Consider the following 19,471-nt stretch of genomic DNA (forward strand, 5'->3'; position numbering starts at 1 on the left):
CAGGGGCTCACCAGGCACTGGGGATGGTTTTTGCCCTAATCTGCAGATTGTTAGCAAATGCAGGATGGCTGCTGATAAAACATGTGGATGGTTAAGAGCCTGGCAGGAGTCACTGAGGAGGAGGAGCAGCTGAGGCACACAGAGCTGGGGTGACCCTGGGCTGGGAGGGCAGCACCCCTGCTGAGGATGCTGGCTTTGCTCCTGGAGAGCCCCAGGAGAGCACAGAGGGGGAAACAACACACTGGGAGCATCCAGGGCAAACAAAGCCACCAGGCAGAAGAGCAGGGCAGTGAATTTGCCCATGGAAAATTCAATTACCCAGCGTTTAGGCTTCCCCTGGAGATCTGCATTCAGGTTTGGTGTCTGAGTGCTTAACAGAGATGTGCAGAGAGGATGAGTGAAATCCCTGAGAGGCTGCAAAAACACCCCACGAGCTCCATCTGCTTAACTCACACAGAACGCTGAGAGCTGCCTCTATTGAAGTGTGTAAATATCTTCATGGCAAGGAGAGCACCTGATGGTTAAAGGTGCTTTTATTTCACACAGAAAGGCAGAGATGGAGCTGAGAGAGGAAACACTCAGGGCTCAGAGGGCCAGGCCACCCTTGGGAGCTGAACTGGGGACTCCCACACCCCTAAATCCTGTTCCCATCAAATGTGTGTCCCAGGAGCACAGGATCCTGCCCACCACAGCCTGCAGATGATCCTCTCTGCTAATCCTCCCTGGCCCTGAACCTGCAGCTGCTTTGGAGCCTGGAATCTCCAGAAGTGGTTCTTCAAAAAGCAGAGAGGGGAGATGAAAGGCAGAGGAGTTAAAAACGAGATAAAGGCTTGGAAGGCAAATAGCAATTAACCTTGCTGCCCTGAAATCCTGCTCTGGGAGGGGAGCAGCAGCTCTGGGTGGGCAGGGCTGAGGGTGGCAGAGCAGCTCCTGGCACAGCCCTGGCCATGGCACCTGCCACACTCACAGCGTCCCCTCTGCTCCCTGCAGCCTTTCAGGACAGCCCTGGAAAACCCAGCAGGGGAGGAACTGGTGGCAGCCCCAAACCAGTGACCTCTGTGTCTGGGGACTCTGGTAACCCAAATATCCCAGTGACCTTTGTGTCTGGGGACTCTGGTAACCCAAATATTCCAGTGATTTTGTTGTGTTTGGTGACTGTTAACCCCAAATATTCCAGTGATTTTGGTGTGTTTGGGGACCCTGTTAACCCCAAATATTTCAGTGATTTTGGTGTGTTTGGGGACCCTGTTAACCCCAAATATTCCAGTGATTTTGGTGTGTTTGGGGACTGTTAACCCCAAATATTCCAGAGTGCCCCCTCAGGAGTGCTGGCTGCCCAACCACAGCTGCTGCTGCTGCTTTCTCACATCACAAAGGATTCCAGAACAAATGGGGCCCCTCTGACCTGGGGGTTTCTAAAGCCAGGTTTGCACAGCAAGAACCAAGTTTCACCATCAGCACAGTGCCTGTGGATCTGCCAGGCTGCCTCCTCCTCTGCCAGGAGGTCACTGGGGCTGGAAAACCACAAATTCCAGATTCTCTGGGGCTGGAAAAATCACAAATCCCAGATTCTCTGGGGCTGGAAAATCACAAATCCCAGATTCTCTGGGGCTGGAAAATCACAAATCCCAGATTCACTGGGGCTGGAAAATCACAAATCCCAGATTCTCTGGGGCTGGAAAAGCCCTCCCAGCCCATCCAGTCTCAGCTGTGCCCAATGCCCACCTCGTCCCCTGCCCAGAGCTCTGAGTGCCACATCCTTGGGCACTGCAGGGATGGGCACTGCCAACCTCTGCCAATGCCCACCCACCCTCCCCATGGGGAAATTCCTCCTGCTGTCCAACCTGAGCCTCCCCTGGCCCAGCTGAGCCCATCCCCTTGTTCCCTGGGAGCAGAGCCTGACCTCACACGGCCGCAGAGAACGAGAATAATCACAATAACTGCAATAAGAGTCACAGCCAGAGCCCCTTGCCGCAGTTCTGAGCGGCTGAGCTGCTCTGGGGCTGGGCCCCGCCGGGGTGTGCAGGGCAGGGAAGGGCTGGGGCCACCCCTGGGTGCTGGCACAGCGCCGGGAAAGGAGGGTTCCCATGGGAACGGAACGCGCTGACACGCGAGTGACAACGGAGAGAGGCGGCAAAGGACGCGCTGGGCAGGGCTGGGGATGGGATGGGATAATGGGATGGGATAATGGGATGGGATGGGATGGGATGGGATGGGATGATGGGATGGGATGGGATGGGATGGGATGGGATGGGATGGGATGGGATGGGATAATGGGATGGGATGGGATGGGATAATGGGATGGGATGGGATGGGATGGGATGGGATGGGATGGGATGGGATGGGATGGGATGGGATGGGATGGGATGGGATGGGATGGGATGGGATGGGATACAGGGATGGGATACAGGGATGGGATACAGGGATGGGATACAGGGATGGGATACAGGGATGGGATACAGGGATGGGATGGGATGGGATGGGATGGGATGGGATGGGATGGGATGGGATGGGATGGGATAATGGGATGGGATAATGGGATGGGATAATGGGATGGGATAATGGGATGGGATGGGGGTCTGTGCTGCCGTCCCTCCCCGGGGCTGCACGGAGCCACACGGCTCACGGCAGAGTCACAGCCTCTGTCACTGCTGGCACAGCCCCGAGGCAGAGCCCTGTCACCTGTGCAGGTAAAGAGTCCTGTCACCTGTGAGGTAAAGCCCTGTTACCTGTGAGGTAAAGCCCTGTCACCTGTGAGGTAAAGCCCTGTCACCTGTGAGGTAAAGCCCTGTTACCTGTGCAGGTGAAGCCCTGTTACCTGTGAGGTAAAGCCCTGTTACCTGTGCAGGTGAAGCCCTGTTACCTGTGAGGTACAGCCCTGTTACCTGTGCAGGTAAAGCCCTGTTACCTGTGAGGTACAGCCCTGTTACCTGTGAGGTACAGCCCTGTTACCTGTGCAGGTAAAGCCCTGTTACTTGTGCAGGTAAAGCCCTGTTACCTGTGCAGGTAAAGCCCTGTTACCTGTGAGGTACAGCCCTGTTACCTGTGCAGGTAAAGCCCTGTTACTTGTGCAGGTAAAGCCCTGTTACCTGTGCAGGTAAAGCCCTGTTACCTGTGAGGTACAGCCCTGTTACCTGTGAGGTAAAGCCCTGTTACCTGTGCAGGTGAAGCCCTGTTACCTGTGCAGGTGAAGCCCTGTTACCTGTGTAGGTAAAGCCCTGTTACCTGTGAGGTACAGCCCTGTTACCTGTGCAGGTAAAGCCCTGTTACCTGTGAGGTACAGCCCTGTTACCTGTGAGGTAAAGCCCTGTTACCTGTGCAGGTGAAGCCCTGTTACCTGTGAGGTACAGCCCTGTTACCTGTGAGGTACAGCCCTGTTACCTGTGCAGGTAAAGCCCTGTTACTTGTGCAGGTAAAGCCCTGTTACCTGTGCAGGTAAAGCCCTGTTACCTGTGAGGTACAGCCCTGTTACCTGTGAGGTACAGCCCTGTTACCTGTGCAGGTGAAGCCCTGTACCTGCTCTGGGTGCCTCAGTGCAGGCCAGTCGCCTGCAAGATTCATTTCTGAGCAGGGATGGGAGGTGCAGCCTGTACCTGGAACTACATTCAAGGAGATGGAGTGTCCACCTGGAATCCTGCTGGGGCATCCTCTCCCTCCTGCAATCTGAGATAAACAGGGAAATTAAACTGGCAAATTGAACTGGCAGATCCCTGAGGCTGAGTGTTTGTGAGGCCCCGTGGGAGGGCTGGCTGCAGGGTGGTTCAGAGTCCTGGGAGGTGTTTGGCTCAGAGGTGTCTGTCTGTGTCAGACCCAGGGGATGCTGGCAGTGCAGCCTGGGCTCCCCTTTCCCCAGCTCTGCCCTGACAGCCTGGCTCAGGTGCTGCCAGCCCTGCTCTTCTCTCTGCCACTTAAAACCTGCTTCTTTTTTTTTTTTGCAGAATGAAGGAGAGATGATCATGAAGCTGTTGGTTGTTCAGGGGCAGAGTCTCCAATCTGGAGTTGGAGAAGCAAATCCACTCCTCCTTCAGGAGGCTGAGGACAATCTGTTGAAGACAAGTTGTTGAAGGCAATCTGTTCTTACCAAGGAACACTGACAGTGTTTGCTGCACCACTGAGTGTGTGCTGGAAAAAACAGGAATATGGGCAGGGCATGGATACATGTCAGCCACAGGAGCAGACTGAGAGTCCTGATTCAGTTCTCTTAACTGCAGAATGAATATTTCATAACAGGACCAAAAAACCCTATCAAAACAATATCAAACTATTCTAGATTCCTCCCCACAAAACTGGGATTGTAAAGGCAATCCCCCCCTAACTGTGCACGTTCTGCTCCCCAGAATTTCACAAACTCTGCTGTTTTCATGCATTTCTGAAGCACATCATCCCTACTCTAACCACTGACCTTTCCCTAATGCCCTTCAGACATCCCACAAATAGGTTACATCTGCTCCTTCTGCAGCAGGGTGGGACTCAGACCAGCATCTGCTGGGTGTGGGGAGGCACAGCCTGTCCTGTGCTGCCCCAGCCCTGCCCTGGGGGTGCCACAGCCCCCAGCACACGGGGACACAACCTGGGATAAACCTTGGGAGATAACCTGGGATAAACCTTGGGAGAGAAATTGGGACAAAAAACGGAAAAGCTTGAAAAAGCCCTTGAGACATAAACAAAAATTTGTGAAAAATCTGTTGTGACTGTACAGCTGGACTCTGATAAAAAGGCTCGTTGGGGTTTTGCTCGTAGTAAACCAGGACACACGAAAAGGGATTGTCCTACAGCAGCAATCCAACCTAAACAACTTTCTGCTTGCCCTTGATGTGGGAAAGGGAAGCACTTTGCTAAGTGTTGTCATTCTCAATTTGACATTGATGGCAACAGAACTGTTTATTTTACAGAAACAGGCACAGCAACAGAACAGCAACAGAAAGGGGCAATGGGAGATGTTTGGTGCCCACCAGCTGAAGGAATTAAAGCATTTACCAGTTTGCTTTCACTCATGCTGGGGTTTTTCTGACATCATTTAAGAGCATTAGAAAGCCACGAAAAAATGTCAAATAGATGCAAGAAGGGAAGTAATTCTGTTCCCATTTTTCACTGGGGAGTGGGAATGCCTTGACTCTGCCTCCAAGTCCATCTGGGCCAGCAGAGGAAAACTCCAGCCTGGAGCTGAAGCCCTGGCATGGTCCCATCTCCAGCCAGTGTGGCCCCAAAGCAGGGACCAGAGCCCAGGGCTGGGACAGAGAGGAGCTGCAGCACAGCCCCTCACACAGACCCCACACACCCTGCAGCTCTGCCAGGCTCCACAAATGTGCTGTGACACAATGGTGGCATCTGGGAGCTATTTCTGCAGAAAGCTGCTGTGACCCTGCCTGCCCCAGGAACACGCTGGGCTGGTGCACACACCAAACTCTGTCCTTAGAAACAGCCCAGCTCCCAGGCAGAGCCAGCAGGGCTCCCAGGGGGGCAGGGGGTGCTCTGCCTCAGCCTCATGGGGATGGGAATGAGAAAATCCTGCACAGCCCTTCCCCTGCCTCTCTCCATGGCTAAAGCAAGCCCTCATCAGAAAGGCAGAGGTGCCAGCAGACTGTGAAAGTCAAATGAATATATGAATATTTATATAATAATTCAGTAAAAATGAATATATTCATTTTGTATAATAGATTTTGCAGGCTATTTTATATTTACTGTATTTGATATGAATATAAATGAATGTATTCACTGGCCAAGGAAGTCAGTGGGAATGAAGTGAGCTCACAGGATCAGACCATTAACAGCAGCTTTATGGTGTTCCCAGGAAATCACAGTGTTAGGACAGGAAAGGTGTTCAGCCAGGACAAATTTGGATTTTCTCACAAAGCTCATGCTCTGGGCACTTCAGTTTGTGGACACCAGGTAGGAGAGGCAGAGGCAGGACCTGGGTGAATCCACAGGTCCAGGAGAGCAGCCAGCAGGGTCTGCCCCCAGGGCTCTGTAATTTGATTTTCCCTCTGTGTGGTGCAGTGCAGGCACCAGTCTGACCCAGCTCAGGGACTAAATGAAGTGCTCATTTCTGAGCACTCTGCTCAGCACTTCCCCAGATCACAGGTGAGGAGCTGAGCACCTGGGGACAGCTCTGGAACAAACCCGGGGCAGTGAGGTGCTGGAGGCACAGCAGGGTCCCAGGGGGGCCCCAAGGCTCTGAGCTGCTCTGCTGCCCCTCCCCAAAGGCCTGGGCAGCCTCGGGGGGACACAGCAATTAAGCTGACACAGAGGAACACAAGCCTTCTTCAAAGGGCTGGCAGATTGTTTGGGGATTTCTCCTGCAGCTGCAGGCTGCAGTCAGGGGCAATTTTAATACTGGGAAAGAAAAAAGGGAAAGGAAGCAGCAAGGAGAATTGGGAATGGCAGAAAGAGAGGAGGCACAGAGGAGTGGGGCAGAGACTGAGCAGGAAAGATCAAACCAGGACAGGAGGGAAATGTGTTTGCACACAGGGAAGCAGAGGAAGCTCTCAGAGCTCTCCTGCCCTGTGCCAACACTCAGAGCAGCACAGGCAGCACCAGCCTGCCTTGGGCTGGGCTCTGCAGCCCCACGAAGGGCTGGAGTGTGCAGGTGCCCAGCTGTGCTCCCAGGACCCTGCTTGTGCAAGGTGAGTGCTGCCAGGCACAGCCAGCCCCTGGCTCTGCTCAGAGCAGCTCCTGCTGCAGAGCCAGGGCTGGGGCACCCACCCACTGCCCAAAACTGGCTGAAACACTCCCCAGCCAGGCAATGGAACAGTGCCAGGAGCTGCTGCCTGGCTGCAGGGGCAGGCAGGTGAGGAAAACACATCCACTGCCACCCAGGGACCCTCCAGGGTGTGCTGGCCCACTGAGTCACACTCACTCACACACAGGTCTGTGGCCATGGCTTTGTTTGCTCCATGACAAACACATTCCCAGAAAAACACAAAAAGGAAAAATCCTCCGAGGTAAGGAGCAATGGAGAGATAAGGCTGATTAGGAAGGCAACTATTAATAGCAATTATGCTTTAATTACTGTGCCTAATCTTTTTGAACCAGCAGTTCCTGGCATGTCCTGCACCGAACAAAGAGCTTAACACTTCTGACTCTGTGTTCCACAAGCTGTAGGAGGAACATGTGTGGATGCACTTCCAGCAGATTCACTAGCAGCTGGGTATAAAATGGCTTTGAGGATATTTACACCAACTGTGATGCCACGAGAGAGGCAGGAGCTGCTCTGTGTGAGCAAACACCCCCAACACTTCTCTTGTCCTGATGCTGTTCCTCCAGGGCAGGGGAGTTATGCTCCCAGGCTGCTGCCATAAAACTCTGGGCATAAAAAGGCCCTGAAAGGACATGAAACAGTCTAGACAGAGGGAAGCACTTCAGTGGTGCTGGAAGGAAGCAGGGCCGTGGCTCAGAGCCAGCGCTGATGTTCTGATGTGCAGGCACAGCCCAGCCCAGCCCAGCCAAGGGAGGTTTCAGCTCCTCTGCACACTGACCTGTCCAGGGCTGCAGCACAGAGCCCTCCCCTCACCCTGCTCTGAACCAGGACAAAACAGCCAAGAAGTCAAAAAAACCCAATTCCATTGATCCCTGCAGGTCGTGGTCAGGTGCAGAATGGACCTGGAATGGTTTGGGTTGGAAGGGACCTTAAACCATCTAATTTCAATCCTCACTAATGTTTGCAGCAATTAGTAAGCTGTAGCTGTCCAGTGCAGCTACTGAAGGTGAGGATCCACTTGTGGGATGGACAAAACTGTATTGTGGCTGCAGCTGAAGTGGATGTAAAATTCCCCAGCGAGAAATCACATTTCCCTGAATAATCTCCCATGTTCAATACCACTTGGGAGCCCTTTCCCTACTGTCTTTGGGGTAAATATTTTTGAAAGCAAATTTTAGTAGTGTTAATTTTTGAAAAATACTAAAGTGTAGCAAAAGCAATTTGGTCAAACCTACCTAACAGTACATGCCAAAGGCTCTGGGAGGAAACTGAGCAGGCAGATGGTGTGACTGCACACTTCATCCTGGGGAAAACTGGGCTAAGAATGTAGATCACTGGAACAGAGACAGTCTTGAGGTGCAGCCTTAAGAGGCTGCACTAAAACCATCTGAGCATGACCCTTGTGAAGAGATGCCCAGGAATAATTACTGCTCTCTGGGTGCCTGCTGCTCGCTCCTCTCTTCATCCAGGCAGGTTCATGGCCTCGGTGCTGCATGGGCTGAAGACACCTGGAGCTGTGAGAGGAGCCTGCAGAGCCCTGCTGCACACAGCCTGCTGCACACACAGCCTGCTGCACACACAGCCTGCTGCACACAGCCCTGGAACACACAGCCTGCTGCACTAATCCCTGCTGCACTAATACCTGCTGCACACAGCCTGCTGCACACAGCCTGCTGCACACAGCCCTGCTGCACACAGCCCTGGAACACACATCCTGCTGCACTAATCCCTGCTGCACACACAGCCTGCTGCACACAGCCTGCTGCACTAATCCCTGCTGCACACAGCCCTGCTGCACACACTGCCTGCTGCACACAGCCCTGGAACACACATCCTGCTGCACTAATCACTGCTGCACACAGCCTGCTGCACAGAGCCCTGCTGCACTAATCCCTGCTGCACACAGCCTGCTGCACTAATCCCTGCTGCACACAGCCCTGCTGCACAGAGCCCTGCTGCACACAGCCTGCAGAGCCCTGCTGCACACAGCCCTGCTGCACTCAGCCTGCTGCACTAATCCCTGCTGCACTAATCCCTGCTGCACTAATCCCTGCAGCACACAGCCTGCTGCACACAGCCTGCAGAGCCCTGCTGTACACAGCCCTGCTGCACTAATCCCTGCTGCACACAGCCTGCAGAGCCCTGCTGCACACAGCCTGCAGCACACAGCCCTGCTGCACGCAGCCTGCTGCACACAGCCCTGCTGCACTAATCCCTGCTGCACACAGCCCTGCTGCACTAATCCCTGCTGCACACAGCCCTGCTGCACTAATCCCTGCTGCACACAGCCCTGCTGCACACAGCCTGCTGCACACAGCCTGCAGAGCCCTGCTGCACTAATCCCTGCTGCACTCAGCCTGCTGCACTAATCCCTGCTGCACTAATCCCTGCTGCACTAATCCCTGCTGCACACAGCCTGCTGCACTAATCCCTGCTGCACACAGCCTGCAGCACACAGCCTGCAGCACACAGCCCTGCTGCACTAATCCCTGCAGCACACAGCCCTGCTGCACACAGCCTGCTGCACTAATCCCTGCTGCACACAGCCCTGCTGCACTAATCCCTGCTGCACACATCCTGCTGCACACAGCCTGCAGCACACAGCCCTGCTGCACTAATCCCTGCTGCACACAGCCTGCAGCACACAGCCTGCAGCACACAGCCTGCTGCACTAATCCCTGCTGCACACAGCCTGCAGCACACAGCCTGCAGCACACAGCCCTGCTGCACTAATCCCTGCTGCACTAATCCCTGCAGCACACAGCCCTGCTGCACACAGCCTGCTGCACTAATCCCTGCTGCACTCAGCCCTGCTGCACACAGCCTGCTGCACTAATCCCTGCTGCACACAGCCCTGCTGCACTAATCCCTGCTGCACACAGCCTGCAGCACACAGCCTGCAGCACACAGCCCTGCTGCACTAATCCCTGCTGCACACAGCCTGCAGCACACAGCCTGCAGCACACAGCCTGCTGCACTAATCCCTGCTGCACACAGCCTGCAGCACACAGCCTGCAGCACACAGCCCTGCTGCACTAATCCCTGCTGCACTAATCCCTGCTGCACTCAGCCCTGCTGCACACAGCCTGCTGCACTAATCCCTGCAGCACACAGCCTGCTGCACACAGCCCTGCAGCACACAGCCCTGCTGCACTAATCCCTGCTGCACACACAGCCTGCTGCACACAGCCCTGCTGCACAGAGCCCTGGAACACACAGCCCTGCTGCACACAGCCCTGCTGCACACAGCCCTGGAACACACAGCCCTGCTGCACTCAGCCCTGCTGCACACAGCCTGCTGCACACAGCCCTGGAACACACAGCCCTGCTGCACACAGCCTGCTGCACACAGCCTGCTGCACTAATCCCTGCTGCACACACAGCCTGCTGCACACAGCCCTGCTGCACACAGCCTGCTGCACACAGCCTGCTGCACTAATCCCTGCTGCACACACAGCCTGCTGCACACATCCTGCTGCACACAGCCCTGCAGCACACAGCCATACTGCACTCCTCCACACACGCTGAGCCCTGGGCTGCTGGGAACTGGAGGGTTTGTTATTAAATCACTCACTCTGGAGTGACTGAATTATCCCAGTTTCAGCTGAACCAATTAACTGATACAATACATGGCTCCTGCTCTCTTAGGTGAGGAGAAGCATCTTGCTTTCTGCTCATGTCTCACTGTGAAAGTGATTTTTTTTTCTTAAACACTTTAATCTAATTAACTTGTTGAGACTGAGAATCTGTCGAAGGCGCTCAGGTGATGAGAGTGGGATTGTTGCTGTGTGTGGTGCTAAGCAGGGAGAGAAATCCCAGGGAGGATGAGGGAGATTGGAAAAATGATGCTCTTAGGACACAGCTCGAGGTGCAGGAGGTCCTGCTGGCTGACCTGCTAAATGCAGCTGGAAAGGGAAAGCAATCAGGAGGAAGCACTCTCAGAGTGCACTGGCTGTGTCTCCAGAGAGCAAAGCTAAATAAAGCTCAATAAAGGGGTGCATGTGACTGGCACCTCAGGAATGCAGCTCCAACAGGGAAGCCAAGGATGCACAGTCATGTGTTCAGCCCTTCCCAGCCCAAACTGCTCCCTGTGGAAATGAAACTCCCTCGAGGTTTCCCTGTTTGCAGTGAGGCAGCACAGAGGAGTGTCCTGAGCACACAGGTGTGCTCACACTGCACCTGCAGCGTGCCCAACGTGCAGCTCCACTGCAGGGCTCTGCAGGAGCAGGAGCAGCATCCCCAGCAGCACACAGGTGTTCCACACCCCACCTGCAGCGTGCCCAACGTGCAGCTCCACTGCAGGGCTCTGCAGCAGCAGCAGCAGCATCCCCAGGAGCTGCTGTGAGCCATCCCCTCAGCAAGGACCTCCTTACTGCACTGCTCCTCACAGGACATCCCAGCACTCAAATGAGCTCCCTGCACTCACCAGGGCCCTGGGGCAGGGGCTGGAGGCAGCACTGCACACCAAAGGGAAGGGGCTGTGCTGACCCACCTGGCCAGGTGGTCAGGAACACGCTCCAAGGTGGTGGAGAGCACCTGCACTGAATGTAAATTATCTTCCAGGGTTTCTATCTAGAAATGAATCACAGGGAAGCATCACGGATTCATTCTGGTTGGCCCCTGCTATGTGACTATAAATGTTATTGCAAAATACAGGAGGAGGTATTATCAATGATACTCCAAATGAAATAAATCAAATAAGTAACAAATTAAGTTACACATTTGCCACGGATGTTTACAAACATGAACTGAATCTTCCAACCTACACACTCTGGCTGATTTTAAATCAGGACAAAATAAAGGTTTTCTTCTTTTCCTTCTCATGGCACTTGAGGCTGCAGAATGGCACTGGCTAGAGCAGCCTGGCTGGAGCCATCCATGGAGCCAGGCAAGGAGGACACACACGGGTGACACACCCAGGACAGAGATAAGGACAATCTGAGTGGCACTGAGGCTCTAACCCACCAGTTCCACCCCAGCCCACAGAGTCATGGAGCCATGGAGTGGTTTGGGTGGGAAGGGACCTTAAAGCTCATCTCATTCCACCCCCTGCCATGGACAGGGACATCTCCACCAGCTGTGCCCCCAGAGGTGACGAGGAGAGGAGAGGAGAGGAGAGGAGAGGAGAGGAGAGGAGAGGAGAGGAGAGGAGAGGAGAGGAGAGGAGAGGAGAGGAGAGGAGAGGAGAGGAGAGGAGAGGAGAGGAGAGGAGAGGAGAGGAGAGGAGAGGAGAGGAGAGGAGAGGAGAGGAGAGGAGAGGAGAGGAGAGGAGAGGAGAGGAGAGGAGAGGAGAGGAGAGGAGAGGAGAGGCATGAGGGGTGGTCCCATCAAACGCAGATGGAATTTTTGCTGTCCTGGGATTTGGAGACTGTGTGGATGCAGGGATGAGATGAGGGCATCTCAGTCTCTCAGCTGCTGCATAAGCAGATTAACTGTACGTGCAGCTGATCCATGGAGAAATGGATCGGCAGGAGCCCCTGACAGAGACAGATTTCTGCCCGACTCACATTCTGCTTGCTCACAGCAAACTCTGCAGGATGTTATTTAGGTGACCTCTCTGCTCTGCTCCCACTTGCATCACTTCCCTGCTCAACCTCCACCTGGGTGGCAGCCATCCCATTAGATCAGGCCCATCCCTGGAGCCATCCCATTAAATCAGGCCCATCCCTGGAGCCATCCCATTAAATCAGGCCCATCCCTGGAGCCATCCCATTAGATCAGGCCCACCCCTGGAGCCATCCCATTAGATCAGGCCCATCCCTGGAGCCATCCCATTAAATCAGGCCCATCCCTGGAGCCATCCCATTAGATCAGGCCCATCCCTGGAGCCATCCCATTAAATCAGGCCCATCCCTGGAGCCATCCCATTAAATCAGGCCCATCCCTGGAGCCATCCCATTAGATCAGGCCCATCCCTGGAGCCATCCCATTAGATCAGGCCCATCCCTGGAGCAGCCCTGACAATCACTCCCCTTCCTGATCTCTCTGTTCCCACAGGAGTGCTCTTGATGCCAACTGCTATCCTGTGGAAAAAGCATCTAGGAGGCAGAAAGCAGAAATGCTCCACCTCTGTGGTGTGGTTGACAAGCTGGGATTGGTCTCAGGGTGGTCTTGGAGGTGTTTTCCAACCTCAGCAATCCTGGGATTCTTTGATGTCCCGAGAGGGAAAGCAGCTGTGGCCACTGAGGGTGTCCCCAGAGCCTCCCCAGAGCCCCACAGGACAGCAGCACTGCCAAGGACACCTGTCCCAAGGACAGCCTGGCTGCCTCCCAGCTATTTCCCTTCTCATTCCCATGCAGAGCAGCAGCTCCTTGGTAATGGATTGTCTTTGGTGCCCTCCTGATGCCCTGGGAGGTTTGAGTCAGCTCCCCCTGAGCTGCCCAGCCCAGCAGCTCTGCCAGGCCTGATGGAAATTTCCTGCAGCATTCCACAGAGTTGCTCTGGGCTCACACCATGAAAGTGGGAGCACAATTGACCCCCTTGTTCTGCACGTCTTGGCTCCCAGGCCTTAATGAGACTGAACATTAGAAAAAATCCAGTGAAGGGAGGGAAGCAGTTTGGCACTTAGAGAACAACAAAAATTCTGTAGCTGGTGTGTGGCAGAGGAGAAGGAACAAAGGCAAGAAGGGGAAGAACCACAGTCAGAGGGACAAGGAAACACAATTCTTCTCTGGGAGCATTGTTTAAATGATTTGTAATTTAGCACATCAAGGCCTGTTCAGTTTTTGAGTGCCCTGGATGGACACAGCACTTCAGGGCAGCTCTGACTTCCGAGGACACAAGCACTTCCCTGGACTTAATGGAACCATCTGCTCTTGAGAACAGATCCCATTTCTGCCCTCTGTCAGCTTTTCCCTAGCCTGGCTCGATGTTCCTGTTGCCTTTGGGGGAGCACCTACACAATGTCTGCTTCCATTCCCTTTAGGCTGGAGCCCAGGATTTCCCTGCAGTGACCTTGGGAATTCACCCAGTCCCCCTAAAGCACACAGCTGCTCACTGTCCTGCTGAGGGAGCACCCAGCACAGCTGGTTTGGCTCTGTAAAGTGTGTCCCTGATCCACACCCAGCTCTGGACTGGGAGATGTCTCCTCCTGTCCCTCCTGTGCCCTGCACAGGCTCTCTGAGCCCTCAGCATCCTCTGGAAGGTTCCCAGAGAAGTCTCAGGGAAGATGATTCCTCTTGATGTGATGAGCATAATGGGAGTGGGGTTGGAGAGCCTGTAAATATCACTGTTCAGTGGCTGCTGTTTCACTGACACCTAAATTGAATTAGAAATGCACACTTTATATATAATTGAAACTGTGCTAATGCACAATGCATACAGGGAGCTCTCCTAGCCCTCAGCTTGATCTGCTGCTTTTCCTACACTGAGCAATAAAGGAAATCTGCCCAAGTTGTGACCACGAGTTTGCCAATCAAATCCTGGAGGTCTACTCTGAAGGCAGGAAAAATACACAGGGGATTCCCAAGTATGATAAAAAGTGCTTTTCAATCCAGTTGTTGCAATAATAATTTGTTTTCTTTTTTCATTCATGACAAAGGAAGGAGCTCTTAAAATACACGTGGGAATATGAAAGCATGCTCCAAGCTCATGTCAGGGTTTGACAAACACACTAACTATCTCTGATGCTCAATTTGTGGATTTCTTAGTCTACAAGGAAAAAAAAAAAAAAAACAAAAACCACCTAGGCCAGGTATCATAGTTGTGACCTAATCAGCAGGCACAAACAGCACAAGGAATTGGGTTATTGAGACAGTGGATTCCTGCACTCACTACAGAGATCATCATCACCTGCTTGCAATAAATTACTCAGCAATAAATTCCTTCCATGGAATTGCCATTCCCAGCTGAGGCAAACAGCCATTTGTGTGTGAGCTGGGAAAGGCAGAGGAATCAGCTGCTCACGGCCCACTGAGCTCCCACTGAATCTCCCAATCCTTAATAAGCGTTTGGCCTTAATTGCTGATTTTATTGTGGCCCGGTACTTATGCCATAATTGATGAGCATTGTTTGCAGTGGGTTTTATGGCTCTGCCATTCCTCACGGGGCACAGCAGTGCTGGCTGTGCCTGGGGCATCCAGGGTGTCCCGAGGGAAGGGACCCCAAGGATCCAACTCCCAAACCATCTCTGCAAGCAGAGGGAAAACCCTCTCCCAGCCCTGCTGCAGCTGCCCTGGGCACAGCACGGAGCCCTGAGGCAGCAATGGGGGCCGGGCAGGTCTAGGCTGCAAAATTCAGAATATTCCTGTCTCCTGCAGCCTTCCCAGCACTCAGCAGTGCAGCACCTCTCCCAGGTTAGAGGCTGCCTGGGGAAAGTGCATTTCCCCTCAGTGCTCTGCCCCCCAAAACACCCACCCCTCCTCGTGGAAACATTTCACCCCCGAGGAGCAGAGCCCCTCAGCATGATGAGCTTTGACTTGTCACTTTAATGTGAGCTTGGGGATATTTATTATTAAACAAAACCATCAGTTCCCAGCTGTGAATCCAGAGCACAGCCAGGACAAGGTGAGATTTTGTCCTGTGACACTGCACATGAACCTTTACACATTATGGCAAAACTGTTGGGGGTGTTGGTGGATGGAGCAGAAAATTCCCTGATGGAGCTGGGGATGCTTAAATGCCTTAAAATCTTGGCCTCAAGCTGTTATAAAATTTAAAATAGGCAGCAACATAAAACTGCCACCATCCCCACCAGTTCAGAAATCAATTATTTTAGCAGCACTCACATTATCAAATTAAGGTTTTTAAAAAGATGTTTTGTGCAACCAATTCCCATTTATCAGAAAGTGCCTCAGAATAATACCATGTACCAGAGAGAAGATTTTTCTAATAAGGCATATTTATTGGAGAATTATCTACTACCTGTTTGACCCATGAACTGCAGTTAGCTTAGATTTACTGTAAAAGGCATCATGTGGCAGCTGGAGTCTTTATTACAAGGCAGTTTCAGCAACAAGAGCTGAGGAAGGGCTTCACTGTCCTGGGGAGAGTGAAAACACAGAGCCCCTGCCCTTGGGATATCTGAATGTGAATACTGTGACCAAAATCATCCAAGGAAAGTGAGGCCAGACACGCATTTTGAAACATTTTCTTAAAATTTCAAGAGCATGATCTGCAAATTGTATCATCCTGGACTCTCTCTAATTCCCCCAAATAAATCAGTAACAATCAGATATACTTGGTGTGACTTCCAGAGCAATCCCATACATTCCTGGAGGCAATGGCTGTATTTGTGTTGCCTAAAAAAATGTTGTAAAAATGCTTCCAACTAAGCTGTTCCAAGAACGTTATTGGCTGTAGTAGAGCCTCTGAAATCTGGCACAGCAACACCCCCTCAAGCTACAGAAGTCTTTTCTTTGTCCCAGGAAATCTCATGTATATTTAGCAGAGTTAAATTTAAATTATTATTTTCCTCCTCTGCTTGTGCTCCCCAGCAACAAAGAAACAGTAATTGAGGTGGATGTGTTGTGAAACCACAACATGAGACAACAGAACCTCAACTCCCAGTGTTCAAATGCTTCTGTGCACTGTGGCTGAGCTCCTTCCAGCACACAAACCTCTCCTCCCAGGGGCAGGGAGTCACCACAGCCTTCCTGCCCCACTCTGGGGCCACCTCATCTCCAGGGATATTTTTCTTTCCGCCCCACTTCTCGTTCCCCAGGCCACCTTCTTCAGCAGCTCTGCTCCTCTGCAGCTCATCTTCTCGCAGGGAAATGCCCAGCAGTGCCTTCCCCTTCCTGCAGCCACTCCTGCTGGAGGGAAAGGGGAATTGTGACCCCCCACACCCACTCTGGGCATTCCCAGCCTGGTTTGCATCCCCAGAGCTCTGTGAGCCCCGAGCTGGCAGCTCCTCTGGGTCTCAGACAAAACCATTCCCAGTGCAGCACTCACTCCCCACTCTCTCACAGAATCACTCCATGGAAAGGCTCTGCCTTTCCAGTGATTATCCACAATGACCCATGGAAGCAGCTGGGGCTTTATCCTTGCTGCAAATGTCACTTGCTCTTACAGGAATCCCACCAGCCCTCGGAGCTGCTACTAAAAATGAAAATGAACCTTCTTCTGAGGAATACCACTGAGAGAAGCACCTTTTTCCAAAATGCCAGACTGCAGTGAGCCTCCCCTGCTGCTTCCCAGGAGCAGATGTGCTCCCTGCTCCCGGCCTGGGGTGCAGCTTCAAGCCAGCCACAGTTCCCTGGATCCAGCTCTGCTCCTGGGCTGCCATTTGGTGAGCCAGCCCCAGATGCTCCTGCCTTTGTTTTCATAAAGCAACATGCTCCAGAAGATTGGTTCTGATACCTCACTCCAAAGCACTTATTCTCACAAAGATTTCCAAGCCTCAGGTGCCTGTAAATAAACACGTTTCTGATTCCATCCCAGTCCTTCTCCAGCTGCCCAAGTGCCACCTTCACCCTCCAGAGACACAGCAAACATTCTCTTTAAAAGGCAACGGGTCTCACCTGGCTTCTGCAGCCCAGGTTACACTTTATTAGAGATGGGACAGAGATCTGAGCACCCAGGGCCACTCAGGGTACTCAGCCAATGTGCTGAAATAAATGGAATTATTTTTACTGTTCCTCCTGTGAGCACCCAAGGTGTTGACAGACAGCTCTGGGTGGGGAGGTCCTGGACACTTTGCAGGACAACAGCACTTTGAGCACCAACCTCACCCACCAGTGCAACCACCACATTGCAATAAAACCTCCAGTGCCATCCCCTGCTAGAGCTGTTTTCCTGCTTTACCCAGAGTTTTACAAATCTCCATGGAAATGCTGCTCATTTGGACAGTTGCTTGGCATACCAACAGATGGAGTATGTTAATCAGCTTTTAAGGATATGCTAAAAGTCTGGGATAATTTGAGTTCTGTGTTCAGAATGTTTGTAAAAAAACCACAAACTTGTAATAGATTTTAAAAAAGGTTTATTCTGCTACAGTGGAAGGAAACGGGATCCTAGAATCTTTAATCAGAGGCTTTTAAAATCACCAATTTTCCGTAATGCTGAATAGATTATTAAATCAGACTGTCTTCTTTGAGTTAAGTTATGCACAAAAAATAAATATGGCTACATTTATCTTTCATTTAAAAACCTGCTCTGGATTCTGAAGGGATCAAAATGCTTGGCTGGAACAACACCTCAGATTTTTTTATTGCTTTAACTGATAAAAGTGCCATGGCAGTAACAATACAACACTGGTTCTAAAAATACCACGTGTGGGGCTCCTAAACTTTCCAACCTCACAGCAGGAAAAAAAAAAAGGAAGCAAATAATCAGCAGTTTCTCTGCAAACTGGAATGCCTGAAGGGAAGAAGCAAATCAAATGTGCATGATGGATTTGATCAGCAGAGCCCAGGCAGGAGGATGCCCTGTGCTCAGCTGTGACAGCACGAGGGCTGAAGCAGCAGCTCCTGAGGTTCCTTTGCGTGTTTTCTCTGCTGATAAGGGCTCTCGTGCTGCTGCTCTGACACCTCTGCAGCACCACCAGCACAGAGCATTCTTCCTTAGAAAATGTCAACACCTTCCAGAACCATTGTAATTTTATGTTATCAAACTTCTGCACATTTTTGTGACATCCTGGTAATGCTAACAGAAAAGTCATCCAGTAACATCAGTTTTTCTTCTCTGTGATGCAGGGAAAAAGTCAATAAATGCTGGCTGGGTTACTCCTTCTTGATTACATTAGTGGATTAAGAGTTTGCTGTTTTATTACTGTTTTGTTAAATAACCTTTGTTTATTAATCTGGTTAGTGTCTGACAAATGAAAAGATATGGAAGGTTTTGATACAACACCAAATACATTTTCTTCTTTGGATGCTCCACTTTCTGAATAAGTACAGGGATTAAGGCTTAGTTCTTGTGCTTGCCCTGTTTCAGGATTAACAACTAGATTGCTCCAGGGAGTGATCTCCCTGTTCACACCAGATCGTGGGCAGAGAAGCCAAAAGTCAGCCAAGATCTTGTGTAAGATTACAGCCAGGGACAGGCAGCAGGAACACCCTTCCAGCCAGGAAAAGAACAGACTAGGACAGGATCACAGGGCATGGAACACTGATTAAATTAAATGGCAAATTAATTGGAAAAAGAAAACTCCCTGGTATTGCCTCAGCTCCCAGATATGCAAAGGAAACCAGAAAAAAATGTGCAGGGGCCAGTTCTGACCCTAAACTCTGAGGAGCTGGGAAATCAAACAAGGAGCTGGGAAATCAAACAAATTCCAACAGGAACAGCTGAAAGAGGAGAGGGACAAGCACCACTGAGCTCTATCTGGAGAGATTTTTGAGCTGACTCTTACAGGTCAGTACAAAACCAAAGTGTGTGAGACCCTGGTTCAGTTCTGAGCTCAAATCTGTCACATTTATATTGTATTTCCACTATACAAACAAACCTTTCCTGGCAGCAGTTAGGCTGGCACTAAGTGCAGCCAGAAGGAACAAGGAGAACAGGGCAGACTCAGACCCTGGGACTGCCCAGCTTCACACGGAGCAAGAATTTGCAGTGCTGGATTTGGAATGTGAATCTGCACTGCCATCTGCAGAGAGCAGGTTGGCAAATGAATGGGCTGTCAGTGTAGCAGCAATCAAACTGCCAAAGTGCAAATATTGGTGAGCAAATGACAGAATCAGGCAAGGGGAAAGGCTGTGACACCGTGGCCACAGCTGGCAATTCTGCACAATGTATGCTGTGTGTCAGGAAGGTGTTTTATACTTTATTTCTTAAATATTGCTCTTTTTGCTCCTTTTAGGAGGAAAACTGATCCCCTTCTGTTTCTCCCAC

The sequence above is a fragment of the Oenanthe melanoleuca genome, chromosome 10 (genome assembly GCF_029582105.1).
Source record: "Oenanthe melanoleuca isolate GR-GAL-2019-014 chromosome 10, OMel1.0, whole genome shotgun sequence".
Lineage (NCBI taxonomy): Eukaryota > Metazoa > Chordata > Aves > Passeriformes > Muscicapidae > Oenanthe > Oenanthe melanoleuca.